Source organism: Elaeis guineensis, chromosome 9 (genome assembly GCF_000442705.2).
Source record: "Elaeis guineensis isolate ETL-2024a chromosome 9, EG11, whole genome shotgun sequence".
NCBI lineage: Eukaryota > Viridiplantae > Streptophyta > Magnoliopsida > Arecales > Arecaceae > Elaeis > Elaeis guineensis.
The window spans coordinates 80,593,559-80,615,613 of NC_026001.2; the positions used below are offsets into that span (position 1 = coordinate 80,593,559).

At 35.2% G+C, this 22,055-nt stretch overlaps 1 long non-coding RNA gene across 1 annotated transcript; it reads left to right on the plus strand.

Moving 5' to 3' along the window:
- Positions 1-2,546: 2,546 nt before the first annotated feature.
- On the plus strand, positions 2,547-21,388 carry LOC105034428 (uncharacterized). Its single transcript, XR_830155.4, has 3 exons — positions 2,547-3,293; positions 20,668-20,970; positions 21,145-21,388. It is a non-coding gene; the product is annotated as an uncharacterized lncRNA (long non-coding RNA).
- The last annotated feature ends 667 nt before the right edge of the window (positions 21,389-22,055 follow it).

Below are 22,055 nucleotides of genomic sequence, written 5' to 3' on the forward strand. Positions count from 1 at the left end.
AAGGTTCTAGCGTAGGATCAATTCAATAGCTGATAAAGTGCTAAGCCGAGGCCTACAAGAATCGATATCATTCAAAATGACAACACCAAGTGCTTCAAAACTGGACTGTCTAGATAGAGTTTGCGGGCTTATTTTGGAGTCGAGGTTTTTCGATGGGTAGACTAGCTCTAGCATTCTAAACGATCATGACCTTGAAGAGAAGATTCCCCAAGTGGGATTAGTTTGGCCCTTGGCTCGTCCTAAGCAAAATATAATCTCATAGTTCAGATTGCATATGCATGAGAGCCAGCAAGAATTATTAGAAGCAGCTAATGAGTAATGTGGCCACAATCTTAAGCCATTTGTAGAACAACAAGAGTCTTCATTAATTATGATTGCTAAGCAAGTTGAGTAACTTGTCTCTGTATATATTGTAACACCCAAAAGTTTTAAAATAAGAACCGCTTAAACAACAAATAAAAGAAAAGGAAAAAATAAAATAAAATAAAATAAAATAAAATATTAGACCAACACGTGCAACGCACGTGCTGGAAATCAACAAGGAAGGGGAAAAATGCACGTAAGAACTCCCGAAGGACTTCTTCTCCATTCAAATTCCTAAATCCCTGAAGAATTAGAGATTAAATCAAACCCTATTTCTTCCCTATTAGAGGTCTATTTAAGGGCCTTAATCCCCTAGTTTCTTCCCACCAAAAATCACTGTTTAATCGTTGACTTCTTCCTTCTTTCTATCCTCTTTATCGGTGGTATAATCTCACTATGGCCGTCAGAAATCAGAGCAAATTCCATCCAAATTAGGTAAATCTCTTACATCACATTCCCTCAATCTTTTAGGGGTTTTATTCTTGAATTATTGCTAATTTTTCTGCCTAAAATCATTTGAAAGTCACTGTTTTTTCGGATCCCTTATTTTCCCCATGTTGTTTTTTTCTTTTCCATCGTCAGTTGTCATCGTCGGTCGTCGGATTTGGCTGGTCACCGGCATGGCCTGGTCTTTCGGTCACAAGGGTTGCTAGTGGGAGGGTGGGAAGCCGTTCTAGCTTGGGAATAAGGAAAGCAAGAGCTCCCCTCTTCCGTGAAGGAAGAAGACAAAGAGGATCGCGTGGGTCCTCTGTCCCATAAAAAAAAAAATAAATAAAGAAAAAAAAGAAAAAGAGGAAGATAAAAAATTTTTCTACCTTTTCTCTCTCTTTCCTTTCTAACCTTTTTTTCTCTCTCTATTTTCTCTCTCTACAAACTTTCTCTCTCTTCAATATTTTCTTTCTCTATCATGCTTCTTGTTGCTTTCTCTTCTCTTGGATTTATGAAACTTAAGACCTATCTTTCATGATTAATTTGATGTTATTTTAGAAATCTAATTCAAAAAATACACCCAATTTTCAATTCAATCTTAAGTGGGATTTTGATTTGAGATTTTATTTTTGATTTAGTTATAAATTAAAAGTAATATAAAAATATAATTTTGAATAATAGGTTTTGAAGAATCCTTTCAAGATTAACTGATCCATTCGTTCTGTGTTATGTGAAAAATAAATAACGAACTATCTTTTCAAGATATTTCATAATTTATTTTGAAAGTAAATAATTAATTTGGAATTATGCATGATTTGAAATTCTAAGATTTTTGGAATACTATGATTTATGGATTTATTATGGAATATATATGGAATTATGAAATATATGTTATGTTGCAAAAGTACTTTGATATGGATTGGATTTTTATACTTTCATCCTAATTATGTTCTGGACCCTTCCAATGGGGATTGTGTATTAGACTCTGGACCCTGTCAATGGAGATTGTGCATTGATATTCTAACTGAGCTCACTATTTCTATTCTGAGCCCTGCCACCAGGATAAGTGTGGTCATAGTTCAGGCTATTGAGTTATATATATTTTTGATTCAAACCAAATTTATGGTTACATATGCATATAAATATTGAAAATATTTGAGTTATTTAAGTAAGCATGAAATATGTTCTTATGCTTATTCATGATATTGTTTTTGAAAATTATATCTTATTATAATATCTGAAATATTTAGTTGAGATATTTATTACTTACTGGGCTATCAAGCTTATCACCTATTTTTTATTTTTTTAGATTCAGATAATTAACTTTTCGAATATGAGTATTACTTTTCACAGAGAGCTATAGAGGTGAGATTGGTATTATCAATTTCATTGAGCTTAGATATAATTTTTATTATTTTTAGTAAAACTTTATTTGATGTAAAATATTTGAATTTGGACATCATTTGATTTGATTAATAAATTTAGATCTTTGATTTTAATATTTAAATAAATATTATTATATTATTTTAATATCTATTTAAAATATCTTCATTATAAAAAAATAATTCATTGACTTTTAGTCGCCGATACCAATTTCATGCATCGATAATTTTTAAACATTCTCACATCTGCTTAAGGGTGAACTAGCTTTCAATGACATGTAAAAGGGTTGTGGGTTTGGATTTGAATATAGTGCTCATAAACGTCATTGGGATCGAATAATGACTGTATTCACGACATTTATTTGGGCTGTTAGATGGGATTTCATAGCCATGCTTATTTCTATCGTCAGGATACAATAAACCCACCATTGCAATCCAGCAAAATCGAGTCCATCATGCCTTAGGTCTCATCTGCTTCTCAATCTTCTTCCTTCTGCCTCCACCATCGAGCTTCTAGAAGTGCTCTAAAGACCTTCTACTACCTTAAATATCCTTTATGTATGCCATCGAAACCCGTATATAAACCGACACCAGGCACCATTTCCATTCCAAAATGGATACCAAAACTAAGCATGAGGAATCACTTCCTTGCCACCGACTACTCTGCCTCTCGTTCCCAGATCAAAACCCTGAGAGACTTCCAATTCCTCCCACTTTCGCTGCCAAATCTCCCCCCCTTTTGATCCTCCTCTAGGCATCGAGATCCCTTTCTTCGATCTCAATCTCGATCTCCGCTTTCCTTCCAAAATCGATGGATTTTCGATTGAGAATGCCCTCTCTTAGTTCCTCTCGATTTCTTCATGCTAGAGAGGGAACCTCCATTGATTCCAGCTCTCGAAACAGAGAGCTAGAGCGATTTAGGTATGGATCGGCCGAGATCAGCGTATCTGAGGTGAATCGGCTATTTCTTTGTGCTTTAGATCGTGGATTTGGTGTTGAAGGCTTGATTCTGGTTTGGCTTTGTTGTCACAAAGAAGAGATGATGACTCCTGGGAGGAAGAGAATCAGGAGAGTTGGAAATGCTCCAGCGCTGGAGCAGATGCTGTTGATGTATTAGATGTAAACACTTTATCTTGTTTTATTTTATCTTATTTTCTCTATTGGAGATGTTTTGGTTATTTCTACTTTGGATGTTCTGGCAACTAGTAGTGGATTTTCTTCATGAAGAGAAGACAGTAGAGAAGTGTTTAGATTCTATCACTAAAACTCCAGTGGTATGCGGCATATTTCTATCTTATGGAGTAGAAAGTGATGATTTCTGCTCTATGATGGCATTCATATATGCACTTGATTGCAAGTATGCTATTAGATGCATGCCTTTACATCAACTTTTGATCTTACTTTAGAACACCTTTAACAGCTTGGAGGTCCTGTCTAAAATCAGGCAAGTCTTGTTATGAAAACTGAAAGGAATCAGATCTAGAGTTTCAGAGTTAGATCTTGAAATTTTTTTAAGATCAAACAGCGGAAGACTAAAATAAATTAAAATTTATCTTATAAAATCAGAGAATCTCTAGATCTAAGATCCTATTACATTATTATTATATGATATTAAATCAGAAATTAAAATATGAAGAGCAAGAAATACATGTGATCATATCAATATGTTTCTATACTAGATCTAATGTATGTAAAATATAATAGATCAGATCTATTACCTTGCAAGTTAGATGTTCTAACTTTGTTGATCTAGACTTGAGGATGATGTTGTGAGCCACATACACATCCAGTCTCTAAGAGTCGTCCACATGAGCCCACGAATCATGATCAGAAGTCTTGGTTCAGGAAATCAGCATAGTATGCTAGTACTGTGCTGATCCTTCTTCGATCGTCGATCAGATACCTCTTTCTTCTTGATTTGGACTCTTCCAAAGATGAGAAGTAGGAGAAAGAGTTTTAGATGTGAGACACTTTCAGAAAACTCACAGATGGAGGAAAGAAAGAGGTGAACTCAGCAACCCTAGAAGAAGACTCTCTTCTTCTTCTCTTTGCTCTAACCCAGACACTTAATTTTGTGTCTATTATATCTCCACGCCCCAACACTCTTTCTCTCTGATTTTCACACGCCCCAAATATCTCTCAATGCTCTGTAATCCACAAAAATTTCAAGAAGAAATTCATCTTAAATAATGAGATATGAAGAATCTTTGTCTAGATCAAATACCTAGTCAAGAAAAATCCAAACATGGCAAGACAAGTGGTGCCTAACTCTTAGACGCCCCCTCCTTCTTTTTCTGCCATGGACCACTAGCAAAGGACACACAATATGTGCCATAAAATCCACAAAAATCTTAAAAAAAAATATGGGTAAAATCAGTGCCATAAGGAAAGAGTTTTGGTTTCCTAAAATTCTATCTCATAGAATTTGAAATCCAAACTAATTCCTACTTTGACTTGGTCCACAACCATATTCCATGTAAGAGAGAAAGAGTGGAAAGCTTTGGGCATGCGTAAAGGCTTGGGAGAGAAGGTTTTGTCACACAAAATAAGAGAGAGTGGGCGTAGGGGGCTAAGGTGGTGCAAGGTGGAATCCTAGTCTTACTAGGATTTAATCTATGACTTGTTTAAATTTGGTTTCTCAAACCAAATCAAACCAAAATCAAATCAACCAAATTAAAATAAATCTTAACCCAATTAAGAACCTAATTTAATCAGATTAAATTATATTTAAATATAATTTAATTTTTTAATCGAATTAGAAATTAGGTTGATCCAAGTCCTAATTGAACTAGGACTAGTTTTTTCTTGCACTTGGCTTATCCAATAAACCAATTGGACTTGATCCAATCAAGCCCAAACCAAATCTAATTAAATCAAATTCAATTAGACTTAATCTCAGCTCACTGGCTTAATCAAATTAAGTCAATTAGCAATCGAATTGCTAATTGATCCTCCTGCAACACTTGCACTAGGTTAAATGTCAATCGTATTAATCATTTAACCCAAGAATGATTCTTAATCGTTGATCAACCATCCGATTGGATCGTGAACTCTAATGTATGTGACCTCATAGGTCCGAACCTAAGTCGGTAGCACAGAAATAAATTTCTGTACCAATCGAAGTGACCATCTAGCAATGGTACTCGACGGTCGGATAGGTCGAATGTGTAGAACAACATCCTTAAAACTCATGCGGATATAGTTTCTATACAATTCATCTCCTTGACCAAAATGCTCATAGGACACCTCAGAGTTCAACTGTCAACTTTGATTAGGTTATCCATATTGTATTTCAAAATATCAAATCCATTTGATGGATTACTCTGGTCAAGATTTTGCTAAATTAAAATACAACGACTCATTCTTCTCCGACTCTTGGATGATCAATCCCATCTTAATCACACTCTGACTTCGCAAGTACTTGACTGTGTCCAGAAGCCTTCCATCACTAAATTAAAAATTCAGTTAGTCCAGTACCAAAGCACAGTGAGTTGCTTGCAAGTCACTGAGACGATCTCAAGTCTAAGGGACACTTATACTTATATCTCATCAGAGACATTCTTGACAGCAGAATGCTCTGGAGTTGGTCATGTTCAATGACGATGTACCCTTACATCTCACCTGTATGCCATACCAATGTCTCCACACTCTTTGGTTAAAAGGACAACCAACCCATATGGCCTACAGCGACCTATGCTCGATAGAAACTATCGTCCTTATTAACAGCCCATCATTTGATCGTGAACAGTTTTAAGGACTAATCGATAAATTCTCTCTTTATCGAACCTAAATAGTCCCAAGGACTTCATCACAACAATGGAGTTCATTAGAAGATAAAAATTTGTGATAAAAATACCAAAAATATATTTTATTTATTAACAAATTAATTACAATACAAAATTGCTCAACCGTCAACAGGTTGACGATTGGCTTTTGGGATATATTTTTCAACAGGAACCTCATTTCTGATTGGGTCAAAAGAGCCTCAAATCCTTCTCTCATCTTTTGCTATCTAAAAAGTTTAATGTTTTAGCTATCTTGCTTCATAAAATTATGTTGTTAAAGTTGAAGCATAGAACATATTGAGAAAATAAATAAACTATAAATAGAAATGAAGTAAAGATCTAATATCCTGATAGATTTGTTTGTCGAACTATTTGGCAGGAATAATTATTTTTTAAAGTGTTTATTATTAGATTTATTCTCTAAAAGTCAATAGTTGGCTGACACATTATATAATTCTAGAACTTAATCTTGTACTTGTAATATTTTTATTATCAATAAATTTTTTTTCATTCTAATCATGTTTATGTGTCCATGATTTGTCTTAGAAATTAACAAAGATGATTTTTATATATTCTCAAAGTGTTGAGAATTTGAGACATACATTAATTAGTGATTAATTTCTAAATACTTTCGATCAAAAGTGTTGGAAAATATATCCTAAAACCTATCATCTAAGTGGTAGATGATTGAAATTAGTATATAAATTATCTAATAATAATAGTTATTTGGCAGATTCATCATAAAAGTTCTATCTTCTTTAAATGAACTCCTAAATTATGATGAAGTCCTTAGAACCACAATCAATCGATAAAGGAGGATTTATCGAATGATTTTTAAATTATTCATGACCAAATGATAAGTTATTAACAAGGACAATAACTTATCAAGTGTAGGTCGCTGTATGCCATATGCGTTGGTTGTCCTTATAACCAAGTGGTGTGGAGATACTAGTATGGGATTCAGGTAAGATGTAGAAATACATCTGCATTGAACATGACCAATGTAACACTCTACTGTCAAGAGTAGTTAACTAAGATCAATGGGTATAAGTGTCCCTCCGACCTGAGATCATCACGGTAACTTGCAAGCAACTACTGTGCTTTGGTGCCGGACTGCCTGTATTTTTAATATAGGTTCGAAAGATTTTTGGGGACAGACAAGTACTTGTAAAGTCAGTGTGTGAGTCAAGATGGTATTGATCACTCCTGATTAACTTCAGGAAGAGAATGTCTCGCTGTGTTTTAATTTAGCAAAATCTAGGCCCGAGTAATCTTCGTAAGGAGTCACGAGATTTGTAAAATTTTGAGACACAATAAAGATGACTTATATGAGTGATTGAAAGCATACTCAAAGTTGTCTTGAGCATTATTGATGAAAAGGATGAATTATATGGTAACCATGGGTCAGGGTTCTTAGAATGTTGCTTTGCATACATTCGACCTATCTGGATGTTAGAAATCATTGCTAGATGGTTACTTCGACTGGTATAGGAATTGATTCTTGTGCTACCAACTTAGGTTTGAACCTATAGGATCACACACATAAGTGGTTGTAACCTAATCAGATGGTTAATCGACGATTGAGAATCGTTCTAAGGTTAAACAATCAATGTGATTGATGTTTGACCTAATGCAAATGTTGCAGGAGGATCATTAGCAATTGGATTGCTAATTAGCTCAATCTGATTGAGCAATTGGGCTGAGATCAAGTCTAATTGAATATGATTCAATTAGAATTAGTTTGGATTTAATTGGATTAAGTCTAATTAATTTATTGGATAAGCCAGTTACAAGGAAGAACAAGTCTCTGTTTGACTAGGACTTGTATGTACCTAATTCTTAATTAAGTTAGGATTTAAATTAAAAATAATTTAATCTTATTTAATTGGACTCCTAGTTGGACTAGGATCACCATTAATTAGGTTATAATTAATTTAAATTAGATTCAAAGTATTTGACCTAATCTAAATAAGAATCCTAGTTAGACTAGAATTTCATCTTCTCTTGTGCCACCTAAGAAAATCAAAGCCCACGCCCACTAATTAATTTTAGATAATTTTTTTATGATTTCTATATTTAAGAGAAGTAATCTCACACTACTTATTTTAGAGATTTGAATCAGATTTGATCTGATTCAATATGAAAATTAATTTGGTTCATTGTGGAAAGTGGTTTAGCCTATTTCTCTTTTTGAAAGAGTCCCTCTTCACAAGGACTCTTCCCTCCCTCTCTTGCGCCAACTTCCCCCATGTTTATCCTCTTTTTTGTTGCCCCTTTTGTGGTTATTTTTATTCTATCCACGAAATAAATGAGATAGGGGGCGTCCAAGAGTTGGACGCCCCAAGGACTCCTTGTTAGACTTGGTCTTATGACCTAGTCTGCCATATAAAAAGAGGCCACCCCATATGCCATAATATAGGAGTCAAAAATTTATGAAAAATTGAGAGAAATACCAAAGGAGAATGAGGAAGACTTGAGAGGTTTGAGGCACCAAAATCCATGGAGGAGAGTCCTCTAACAAGAGATCACAATTTGATATCTTGTAGAGAGAAAGGTAAGAGAGAAGATTATCTTCTCTTATTATTTTTTCTTTCATATTAATATCTCTTTATTTTATATTTTTATATATGATAAAAAATTTGAAAGAGAAAGAGGGATGGCATGGTGAATTCATGCTCTAAAGAGTTGGAGCATGATGATTTTATTTTGGACATGATATGATCATGTTCTGATGGAAGAAGAAGAAGAAGAAAAGAAGGTCTTTTCTTAAAATTTCTTTTAGAATCCTTCTTCTCCATAAATTATGAGATTTTTCTATGAGAAAAATTAGATACCATAAGATCTGAAAACTAAAAAAATATCAAGAGAAGAAGGTCTTCTCATGTCCTATCATAGAGATGTTTTCAGGATATCAATTGTTGATGTACTGAAGGAGAAGATCTGTCTTCTCTTAGGATCCTTTTCTATTAAATACTAATTTTGATTTTAGGGAGTCAAAAGGTTTGACTTCTTCCTTATTCCTCCTCATATTCTTCATCTCTTGAAATATCCAAGAGATCTGAAGAATATTTTTTAGATTAACCATCCAGAGGGATCTGCAAAAAGCTAGCACTTCAAGCGGATCTTCGTTCGACGAACCTCCGATTTTATTGGAGTCTCGTGTGGATCACCTATAGAGGTCGGATGCATGTGTGGCTCCAAAGATAACAAAAAAATCAATCATGGAGTTCTTGACCCGTGTGAAGGTAAGAGATCTGATCTCTTCTTTCATCTAGATGTGATCTAAGTTTTAGATCTAAAAATATTTTAGATCTAGGGTATTGATTTGATCAATATCAAATCTTTTATTTTCAGATTTATTTTAATGCAATTATGAACATGTTATAAAAGAATCTGAATGCTCTGATATCACTTTTGAAATTCATGCATAAAATCCTGCACCTTTTTCAAAAGTGGTATCAGAGCATTCAGGTTCTTTTATAACATGTTTATAATTATATTAAAATAAATCTAAAAAATAAAATAATGATCGCACGGACTGTAGGTTGTCCTGCTGTAAGATTTATCTCTTACAGTGCAAAGGTTGTCCAGGTACGTTGCGATCTAGAAAATTTAAAAGAGTTTAAATAAATCTTGTCATGAATGTTTTAGATTAAGTCTATTTTATTTCATGAATTTTTATGTAATGTACATAGATTAAAATCATCAGCCTAGAACAGGATCTTGCGAAGGTTTTATTTGCTGATCGGGCTTGCTCGACCAGTAAGCCAGCTCGACCAGCATGCCAGCTCGACTGAAAAGTTGGCTGAATTATATTTCTGACTGATTTTAATTGTTAGTATTTGTTAGTGAAACAAGTCGATCCATTTTTGAAATGAGTCGACCTATTTAGTGAAACAACACTAGATTATATTAAATCTTTCAAAAGTTGAAAATATTTTTCAAAATATCGAACCCCAACCCTCATCCATGAACTTAATTAAAAGAATTAAGTGATTGTTTAGGATCTAGGTTTGTGATTTAAAGATCCTAAGACAATTTCATAAAACATGGGTTAAAGGGTAATGGGTTAGCTTTGATCAGATCATTAACTGGGTTAGACCTAGGGTTAGATTAAATATGGACTAAGTTAAGAAATTGATCAAATCTAATTAAAAATTAATTAAGATTAGGTCATTTCTATAGATTACTTCAATAGTTGTAGTTAATCAAAATCTATATATCTAACAATGGACACTGATCATGGCTCAGCGGCTGAGTCTGAGTCTTTAGGCAGACCAAATCAAAACTGATAAATCAGTTGGTGTCTAAGATAAACTTGATCAATGGTTTTTAATTGGGAGCATGCTTACCTGGCCATTTTTTATGGTGTCTAAGGAAAGCATTGGCAGACCCTCCCATCGATCATACTTACCTGACCAATGTGGTTAATCAGGTCTTGATTAGATTGCTCATTGATTCGTGCTAACCCATGTCACATAGAAAATCAGAGAATCTGATTTCATTCAATGAGACTGATTTAAGTGCCCATGGACCAAATTTGATCCTAGTCCTTATTAATGACTTCAGAAGTCAGTGGGAGGACTTAACTTAATGAAGTCAATAGGAGCGAATTGGTCCATATTTTTTCTATCCTTAAATAACTGATAATTTTAAATTCTCTAAAATTATTAGGTCCTTAAAATGACAAAGTTATAGAGATAACTGAGTCATAGCCTCCCATTAAGGTGTTTGATAATGAGTCCATTAACTCAATAATCATTGCAGACTCAAAGGCCTGGTGCTTGTTGACTAATGGAATTATCACTCATCATATGACGACTTGAATGTGTCTCTCTAATGGTGGTTGGGTTAGCCAACCAAAGTTGGGCTTAATCATTTATTGGTTAGATACACCAAGTATGGTCATGTTAATGGTTGGACCTAACCGAATCCTTACAGTGGAGGCCAAAGCCTACTGATTAGGTTTCTGGGGCAAAATTAAATTACTAAAAATTATTTAGAAAAATAATTGGTTAATGAACCTATCTGTAGATGCACATGGGTTGGCTGACCAAAGTCGGGCTTGTGTATAGTCTATGTGGATTCTAATACCTACTAAAAAATTAAAGTAATTTTTCGAATTAGAGGTAGAGGCTATCAATTTGAATAAAATAGTAGAAGAACCTTGAAATTAAAGTCCAAGTCTCTAGGCTTAAAATAATTCATATACATTAGGTCATTGTTCTCTTTTCTCAAAATAAGGCTAAACCTTAATTGCTCCAATCGCTGTTAGACAGTGATGACTTATGGGATCCAACTTCGTTAATTAGTATCGAAAGTTGAATTTGGTTCAGCAGTACGAATGGATTCGTATTGGGGCTTCTTAGTCCAATCAAAACAATTAGTCCAAAATTGATCCAAATTAGACAAAAGCACAGGATCATAGGAAGAAGAATTATCTTGCTTCCCTTGACCATAATAGGCTGAACAAGAGAAAGGAGCAAAGGTTGCTCATCAAGGATGTTATATGATAACACTTTAAAGTTTCTCTATGTAATTCCACTACCTAGGTATTAGATACCGATGGTTTTATGTAATTTATTTCTAGGACTACAAGTAAGTGGAATATTTGAAAATGGTGAGAAATTCTTGAATGTTAGGGATGGAAGTCTTATTCCAATCCTAACTTTAGGAATTGTAGAGCTCATTTTCAAATAGTCATTTAAAGTAATTGTTACTATTGTCTATTATTTATAATCTTTGTTGGCCTTTTGGCTAAAGATGATCATCATTCATAAAGAAAGATTATTATGGTATTATTATGAATTATGTTACAATAATACATAGATAATAAGAAAATGACATTTACACAGTCTGTTAAGTATAATGTACACACCCAAGTTAGATAATGTCATGAATGTCTATCTTTGGCATTATAGGCTTAGTCATCTTGATAAGAACAGGATAAACGGGTTAGCTTGAGAGGAAAACCTCGACATCAATGATTGTGAATCATTGATAGCCTGTGAGTCTTATCTTCTTGGAAAGATGACAAAGTCACCTTTTAATGAAAAAGGTGAAGGAGCTGATAAAGTTCTAAGTCTCATACATAGTGATATATGTAGACCTGTGAAATTAAGTGCCAGAGGAAGATATTAATATTTCATTACAGACGACCTATCTGGGCATGGGTGCATCTGACCAAATCATTTGAAATGTTCAAATGATTCAAACGATGAAAAGGATGACATATCTAGGAGAGAATTGGATTCTCTCTCAGTGGATTCTTTTTCAGAACACAGTGTATCTGAAAGAAGAAGTTGAACTTTGTTAGACATGATTCAATCCATGATAGGGTTCACTAATCTTTCTGTTTCAGGATTGTGCTCTTGTGTGATTACTTGTTTTACTCTGAAAATATACTGAGTAAGTCTGTTGTGCAGATTCTATATGAGATATGGATCGGGCATAGACCTAGACTCTCTCACCTTTGGGTTTGGAGTTGATCGGCCTATGTCAAAAGTTTGCATGCAGATAAACTTGATTCATGGTCCAATAGGTGTTTAAGGGTTACTAATTCTATCATGTTGAAGAACATAAGATGCTCATCAGCAGTGGGGCATTCCTTTTAGAAAGAAGTTCTTTAGAAAAGGAACTGATGCCTATCAAGTTGAACTTGAAAGTTTGACTGGTAGAAAATGAACCGATATAATCTAGTAAACCTACAAAATCAGATTTGATTAGATCAAACTCAGAGCCCATTAAAGTAAACGCAATGCAGTGGTCTAACTCTGAGAAGTGGCTTGAAGCTATTAAATCCAAATTGAAGTCCATGAAAATCAATAGTGTATGGATACTAGATGATTCACCTGAAGAAATAAAATCTATTGGGTGTGAATGGATTTTTCAAAAGGATCAGAGTAGCACAGACGGGAAGGTGGAGACCTATAAAGCTTATTTCACTATTATCCCAAAGTTAGAACAAATGTTTTGAACATATATCTTTGTTATGAATAAAGAGGAACCCTGTATTTATAAGTGGGCAAAATATTCTGTAGTGTTATTCCTTGTTTGTCTGTGGATCAAATTCTCTTAATCGGAAATGGCATTCCAGTATTGCAAGGAATAAAGGTTTGGGTGTCATCTAATTTCTTCATGTTTAAGATCAGATATGGTATGCTCACTAATGGTAGTGAGCAGATACCAGTCTGATCTAAGTAAAAACCATTGGAAGATTGTATAGACAAGCCTTAAGTATTTGAAAAATATTAAGATCCAGTGACTCAAATATGGAAATACTGACTTTAAACATATGGATGTTTTGATTTTAGTCAGATCAAGATGACAACAAGAAAGTGTCGGATCATATCCTAATTGTAGGAGCAACTACTCTATTGACATTTGATGTCCTGGGGTAGAGATGGGGTTGGACTCAATAACTATTGGATGAGGATCCCAATGACGGCTTTGCATCTGCTGGTGAATGATGGGTCTGACTTAATTAAGAAATGTGCCAATAACTATTAGGTGAGACCACAAGACTTAGAGACCAAGCACACTGCATCTTGCTTAGTGAAGCAATAGACAAAGTATTGTCCACTCATTGGTCTGTACTCATCAATAATTGTTAGGTGAGGCATGTATAGATTAATGGGACCACAGTATCTATTTGAAACCGATCGCAAATAGGTTTCTGTTTCTCCACTCGAGGAGTGTGGGAGATTCAAAAAAATAGTGAGAGCCTTTGTTTATTTTTAAAGTCCCTAGAATAAATATTTTTATAAGTATAAATATCTAACTAGAAACTATTCTCTTTGCAGATAATCATGTCGAGTTCCAATCTCTTAGTCCGTATCCTTGATACCAATAGGTTGATCGGTGCAAACTATAAAGATTGACTCTGAAATTTGAGAATCATTCTCAGTTTCGAGAAACTTATCTATGTCTTTGATCAGGATGTCCCTATGTTACCTGCTCATCTATCCCCTGATCAATGAGCCATACTTGAAAAGTGGATGGATGAAGATAACAAGGCAAAGTGTTATATTTTAGCATCCATGTCCAATGATCTTCAGCGACAGTATGAAGACATAAGGACTGCCAAAGAGATGCTGACTTACCTGTAAGAGTTGTACTGTGAGCAGAGTTGCACAGCTTACTTTGAAGTCTCTCAAAGACTTTTTAAAGCAAAAATATGTGATAGGCAGTCCATCAATGATCATTATTTGATAATGATTAAGGACATCAAGGAGCTTCAAAAGCTCGGTATGAATATGGATAAGAAATTGCAGGTAGATCTGATCCTTCAGTCTCTTTCTGATTCGTATGGATAGCTTATCATGAATTATCATATGAATAAAATTGATAGCATCTTATCCGAGTTATTAAACATGCTGATAATAGCAGAGGGCACCTTGAAGAGTTCAAGGAATACAGTTCTGGCTGTGGAGTGGGCTTCCTCTAAAAGAAAGTCTTCTTTTAAGAAGAAGAAGAAGCCTGCGAAGAAGTAAAAGAATGAGGCCAAGCCCAAGAAGCAAGTTTCGAAGAAGATCGATGACAAAAAAAAGTATTTTCATTGCAACGTTAAAGGCCACTAGAGGAGGAACTGTTCGGCCTATCTGGCGACTGTCAAGAGCAGGAAGAAGGATGGACCTTCTAAAAGTATGTCTGATATGCTCGTTATTGAAACTAATCAAACTATTTTTTCTTCTTCTAGTTGGGTTCTAGATTCTGGATCAAGTACTTATTTGTGCACTTCTATGCAGGGTCTTAAAGAAGTGAGAGGGTTGAGGGAAGGTCCGATCACTTTTCGGATCGATAATAGAGCAAGGATTACTGCTGTGGCCATCGGAACCTACGCTCTATGATTACCATTAGAAGTTAGTTTAATTCTTAAATACTGCTATTATGTACCTGTAGTCAGTAAGAATTTAATTTTCATATCTATGCCGGTACAGGATAATTATAATTTTCATTTCAATAAAGATATGTGTTTGATTTATTTCAAAAATAAAATGGTTGCATGTGCTTTCTTGATTGACGGTCTTTATCATTTGTATATGGATGCGAGTGTAAATATTAATGAGAAAATTATGAATGCCATAGAGTTTAAGAGACTTAGAGATAGAATTAGCCAAAAATATCTGTGGCATCTTAGGGTAGGTCATATTGGAGAAGACAGACTCAACAAACTGAAGAAAGATGGTCTTCTCGGATCATTGACTTTCGAGTCTTATCTGATTTGTAAATCGTGTGTTCAAGAAAACATGACCAAGCTATCCTTTGTGGGACAAGGAGAAAAGGGCCACTGAGATATTAGCCCTGGTACACACTGACGTATGTGGTCCATTTGATGTACAAGTCATGGATGATTATATCTACTTTATAACTTTTATCGATGATTATTCACAGTATAGATTTGTGTATTTGATGCATCGAAAGTCTGAAGCCTTTGAAAAGTTCATAGAGTTCAGACATGAAGTAGAAAAATAAATCAAAAAATCCATAAAGGTTTTTCGATCAAATCGAGGAGGGAAATATCTTAATGAAAAATTTTGAACCTATCTCAAGGATAATGGCACAGTCTCACAGTGGACACCATTAAGGATGTCTCAGCTCAATGAGGTATCCGAAAGGAGGAATCAGATCTTATTAGATATGGTTCGATTCATGACGAGCTTCATAGACCTTCCTGTCTTTCTCTGAGGACATGCATTGCTTTCTGTAATTCATCTTTTGAATTGAATTCTCTCTAAATCTGTTCCTATCACACCATATGAGTTATAGTATGGTAAGAAGCCAACTCTTGGTTACCTTAACATTTGGAGATGTCCGGCCCATATCAAGTGACAGCAGGTGGATAAGTTAGAGGCTAGATCCTTTAGAGCTCGTTTCATAGGATATCCTAAGAAAACCATGGGATACTATTTCTATCTTCCTGAGGATCACAATGTGATTGTGAGCCGTCATGCCATCTTTTTAGAAAAAAAATTATCCAAGATGGAGGTAATGGGAGGAAGATTGAGCTTGAAGAGAAAGTCTTTGAAGAGCATCGAGTCTAAGAATCTGAATCCAATAGTGAGCCAGTAGATGTGATACCTTCTCCACCTCATAGATCAAGTAGGGTCTCCCATCCTCCTGAAAGGTACTTAGGTATCCTTATAGAGGATTTAAAGGAAGCATTCCTTATGGGAGATAGGGATAGTAGGAATGATCCTAAGACCTATGATGAGGCAATGTTAGATATAGACTGAAAAATGGATAGAAGTGATGAAGTCAGAAATTAGCTCCACGCATTTCAACTAAGTTTGGTCCTTAGTAGATCCACCTGAAGGTATTGTTCCTATTGAGTGTAAATAGGTTTATAAAAGAAAAATTAGATCAGATAGTAAGGTAGAGACCTATAAGGCAAGGCTAGTTGCGAAAGGTTACAGTCAACGTGAAGGCATTGACTATCATGAAATTTTTTTGTCCGTAGCTATACTGAAATTTATCCGTACTTTGCTTGCCATAGCAGTCTTTCATGATTATGAAATTTGATAGATGGATGTGAAAACTACCTTCTTAAATGGATATCTTGAGGAAGATATCTATATGGTGCAGTCTTTGGATTTCACATCCAGTGATAGTGATCACAAGGTCTGTAAGCTGCAAAGGTCCATATATGGACTCAAGCAAACATCTCAAAGTTGGAACACTCATTTTAATGATGTGATCAAAATGTTTGATTTCATAAAAAATGAGGAGCCATGTGTGTACAAAAAGGTTAGTGGGAGCACTGTCATATTCCTCATATTATACGTGGATGACATCCTCCTAATTGAAAATGATATTCTCATGCCGGCATCGGTTAAAGTATGGTTGTCAAAAGAGTTTGCCATGAAAGATCTAGGAGAAGCTTCTTATATTCTTGGTATAAAAGTCTATAGAGATAGATCTAAGAGGATGATAGGACTCTCAAAGCGAATGTACATAGAGGAGGTGCTGAAGAGGTTCAACATGAAAAACTCCAAGAGAAGTCTTTTGCCCCTTAGACATGATATTCATCTCTCCAAAAAGATGTATCCCAACACACCTGAGGAGATCCAGTGTATGAGCAAGATCCCTTATGCTTCAGTAATAGGAAGCCTCATATATGTCATATTATGTACATGACCTGATATAGTCCTTGCCGTGAGTGTCACAAGCAGATATCAGGTGAATCCAGATGAAGAATACTGGATTGCGGTGAAAAATATCTTTAAGTACTTGAAAAGGACTAAAGATTTATTGTTGATCTTTGGTAGAGGATTGGAGCTAAAAGTTGAGAGATACATCGATTCGAACTTCATGACTGATGTCGATGATAGAAAGTCTACATCGAGGTATATCTTCTTGTGTAATGGTAGTGCGGTTAGCTGGAAGAGTTTCAAGCAGCCAATCATTGCAGATTGGACTATGAAAGCTGAGTACATCGCCACCTCTGAAGCTGCTAAGGAAGCCTCTTGGTTCACAAAGTTCGTTGCGGAGCTGGATATGATGTCATCAGATGCCATTGCACTGTACTGCGACAATAATGATGCCATAGCCCTCACTAAGGACCTCAGATCTCACTAAAAGTCCAAACATATAGAGCGGTAGTTTCATATAATATGCGAATATCTTGAAAAGAAGTTCGTCAAGATGCAGAGAGTCGACTCCGCACAAAATGTGGCAGACCCATTGACCAAGCCTCTCAGCCAATAGAAGACTGAAGCTCATCTTGAGAATATGGGTCTTAGATGGCCAATTGGCTTTAGATCAAGTGGGAGTTTGTTAGATTTATGCCTTGGAAGTCAATTGTTGGCTAACACATTATGTAATTTCAGGACTTAATCTTGTACTTGTAATATTTTTATTATCAATAAAGGTTTTTTCATTCCAATCATGTTTATGTGTCCATGATTTATCTTAAAAATTAATAAAGATAATTTTTATATATTCTCAAATTATTAAGAATTTGAGACATACATTAATTGGTGATTAATTTCTAAATACTTCCGATCGAAGGATCATCACAGAGAACAGTGATTAATCCATTCAAGATCGGTGTATGGTTCACCTCTTTTATGGATAGATGAGTCTCAGATCTGCAGTGTAGAGATACTAGGGTGAGGGTATAGGTGGTTGTTAGAGAACAACTTGCACTGAGCGTGATCCATACGAGAAATCACATGGATGTCTACTCACTCGTCAGTGATCTTCTCGATGCTGCAGTGGTGTGAATGGTCTTTTGATCTATGGTGTCATTTGCTATTCGCAGTGAGATTACTGAGTTTGACTACACATTCTCTTGGTCCCTAGCCATTCAGATCCTTATTGTGTATGTTGGCTTCAGTAGGTTCAAATTCGCTGTTTGGAGTAGAATGTATCTAGATAGAATCTATCAACCTTGGTAGAAAAGGAGAAGTCCTATACGATTTACGAGATTGAGTTCAGAAAGTCTTTGGCCAAAATAAGTGTGAATATTGAAAAAGAGTTTTTATGGGATTCATAAATGGACTCGAGTCGAGCTAATCTAGCATATGACTGATAATGGGGTCTAACGAGTTCTCCATAGCTTTTGTCAAGTCGGGACTTACGATAGAAAGACTGAATCATACGATAATTACACTTAGAGGTTCATACTTTTATTCTATTAGATTGCCACTAGTGTGTCACTAGTGGATTGTGAAACTCATCGGATGTCGTTTTGATGATCGATGACCCTCGAAGGGTAGAGTTAGAATTATTCCAACCCATTGAAAAGAGTTTTGATGATATTATATTGGAGGTCATAATATATCTCACTACCAGATAGAATGGAACGTATGGGATCAGACATTAAGGGATTTAATTTTGAATTTGTCAATTGGACTTATGAAGTTCTAATTGGGTTAGAGTTTATTAAAATCCTATTAGATTTAAGAGAACCATACTAGTACATGGTTAAATCTAATTCTTCTCGAGACTTTGATTGGATCAAGTCCATTGCATTGAACTTAACCTAAATCCATTAGGGTTTAGTTGGATGCCTAATTATGAGCCTAAGAGGATTGGATTAAGTCAATGAGTTGGCTAAATTATCTTCTTATTATCTCTTTATTATCTCCTCATTATCTCCTAATGTAGTGTGGAAGTTTTAAAAAAATGTGGTAGCAACTTTCTCTCTTTTTGGCAGGACTAGGGGGCACCAATCCCTTGGATAGTGTAAGAGGGGCCCGCCCCCTCTTGTGGCTAGGCATGGAAGGAGAGAGAGAGAGGGCGCCACGCTCCCTCTCTTGCATGAAAAATCCTAAAATGGGGTGCCAAGGGTTGGCGCCCCAACCACCTGCCTTTCTTGCTGAGGGGCGCCCACTCAGTCTGTCTTATCTGACTGGGGTGCCTCATCTACTTGCCAAAGGAGGTGATGGTCTTTTCATTTAGGTTTGATTTTCTTGGAAAGAAAATCAGATTAAAAGATAAGAGACCTTATGAGATAAGATCTAACCTTTTTAGTCTGATTGGATAATGATTTGAATCAGGAAAAGGCGTATATAAAGAGGTCTCCTAGGGTTTTATAAGTTAGTTGTTTTTGATTAAAAAATCAGATCTCTCTTCTTCTCTCCTCTCCATGCCACATCCTCTCTCTTTTCTCTTTCCAACGCCCAAGAGTTGGGCATTTTATCCTTCTACACGCCAAGAGGTGAGGAGTTGTTCTTCTACAGTAAGAAATGAGGAGAAGAAGGTTGCAGTTCAAAGGTTGAAGTTACAATCCAGATCATTTGCTGATCAAGGTTTAAAGAGGCATAGATCTTTCTTAGAGAAGAAGGATCTAATACGAGAAGAAGGATTCAAGATTGATCTCAATGGATATTTATAGAGGCCAGACAAATGTGCAGCTCAAGGATCTTCAAATCTGAGATCATCGATAGTGGTAAATTTCTATCCATGCAAAGGTATTGAGATTTGATCTTATCTTTATTTTATTTTTTAGATTATATGTATGTTTTTACTTCGGGACTTGCATAGGATTAGATGAGATCTTATGCATGTGGGGTTAAAGAGTTTAATCCGATTATTTTTCACTGTAATTAAAAAATTTTTGAAATCTATACATGCATTCTATCTAATTTTCTAACATTTGCATGTGATATTTAATTTTGTTTCTTAGTCTGTTAAAATTAACAGGTTGCTCGATTCAAGTTATCATGCCTGTGGATAATTCTAATAGATGAAATGGTTCAGTAATAGCTAACAAAAATATCATCTAGAATGTAGCAAGATTCCTAATATTTTATCATTTTCTTCATATTATGATATTGTTGGCTAAATCTTCTAAAAAATGATATGTATATATATATTTTTTATTTTTTAGTTAAATTATGTTTCAATCAATTTTTATCTTACGATGGCTATATGCTACTCTTGCTTGTTTTTTTGATCATTTTTTTTTTTTTACCTTTATTGGTCTTTATGGTTCGATTCTTTGTAGACTTCAATGCGCCTTTGGGTTTGATAGAATCTCATAACTATTTGCACACCCATTTCAGTTCCTGATTTTGCAGATGAAAGAGCATGGGAGGGAACCTAGTGAGGTTGAGTTTTATAGGATGACTCATACTCACTGAGATGGCAGCTTTGTACGAGAGGAGTCTAGAGATTTGATCATATGTATTGATTTATTTGTTGAATGATTTATATTATAATTTTTTTATCATTAATATATAGGTCTGTTCTTTAATATATAGGATAGGACAAAGCGTACCGATGAGTCATCATCATTTGTGGAGTATAGTCGCATCGAGGCCCAAGTGTTCACCAAGCCTATGAGATCAGAGCATTATGGCAGAATGAGGAGTCATAGAGTTGAAGTCACTCCCACTCAGTTGTCTGCAGTATACAAATATACTCAGGAGTGTAGATAGAACAATAGCACTGCAGAGGTCTGTAAGCTAGAGACATAGATGCAGGAGATGAGTCAAAGATATGACCTACAGATGGAGGAGCTGAGGCAGAGCTATCAGACAGAGATAATGTCATTGAGGACTCAGGTAGATCTGATTATATCTTTTTTATATGGTTTTCTCCCACATCAGGTTATTAGTTACGTATAATTTCTGGATTTTATATTATTTTCATGTATCTCTTTATTGTATAGGCTTTATGAGTTGTATGTACTGATTTCTATATTCTTTACTTAATAAGCTTTTTTCTGCTCCTTACAGGGTTCCGATACTTCCAATAGTTGCCGAGATGATGATACCATGCACAAGTGATAGCTTTCTCTTTTCTTTTCAGAATGGGTTCTACTTGAATTCCCTCTTGTTCAGTTTGAGCTTTTAGTTTGGGGTTTCATTGGTTATGGGTTCTTTTGGGTGTAGCTAATTTTGGTGTTATGATGTCCTTTGCATTAACTGATTTGTTATGCTGCAAAATTATAACCTAATCCAGGTCTGGTCATTATGGATATGGTGGTTTTGTTATGATTGACTACCAGATATCATTTTAAGAGCATATCTTTCTCTTATAAACTTCAAACTGAATGAAATGATTTTTATTTTATTTACTTCAGATGGATCTCATTGATTCTACCTCTTTAGGCCTACTGACTTGCCTTTTTGGTGGTTCCCATGCGCAACTGGTATTATATTTATAGTTGTCTTATGGTTCCAATGGCCTGAGCAATTCTCTATTTTATGATAGATCATGTACAAATTGTGTTGTCCATTTAGGTTTTTTGAGTGGCTGAAGATTTTGGAATGCTGGTATCTTCTTTTAGCTTTTATTATGGTAATCATCTCCCACCTGGTGTAAGCTTTCTATTTGGGTTACATCTTATATTCAACAGGCTGGCAACATCTGCTCTCTGTGTAAAGCACGTTCAATGAGACGTTTCACTTGGTTGCTAAAATCTCTCTCTTCTTGCTCATCCATTGCGATGCATAGGTTGGATTTTATCATTTGCTGTTGGATTGTTTGGAAGGCAATTATCCTAACCATTGGATTACAAACGGTGGACATCATTTGTTGTTGGATTGTTATTTTGCTGTTGATCAAGCCTCAGTGATTGCTGATATCCTGTAATGTGATGTTGCAGGATCTTTTTTTTTATAATTTTTTTGGTGTCTGTGTGTGT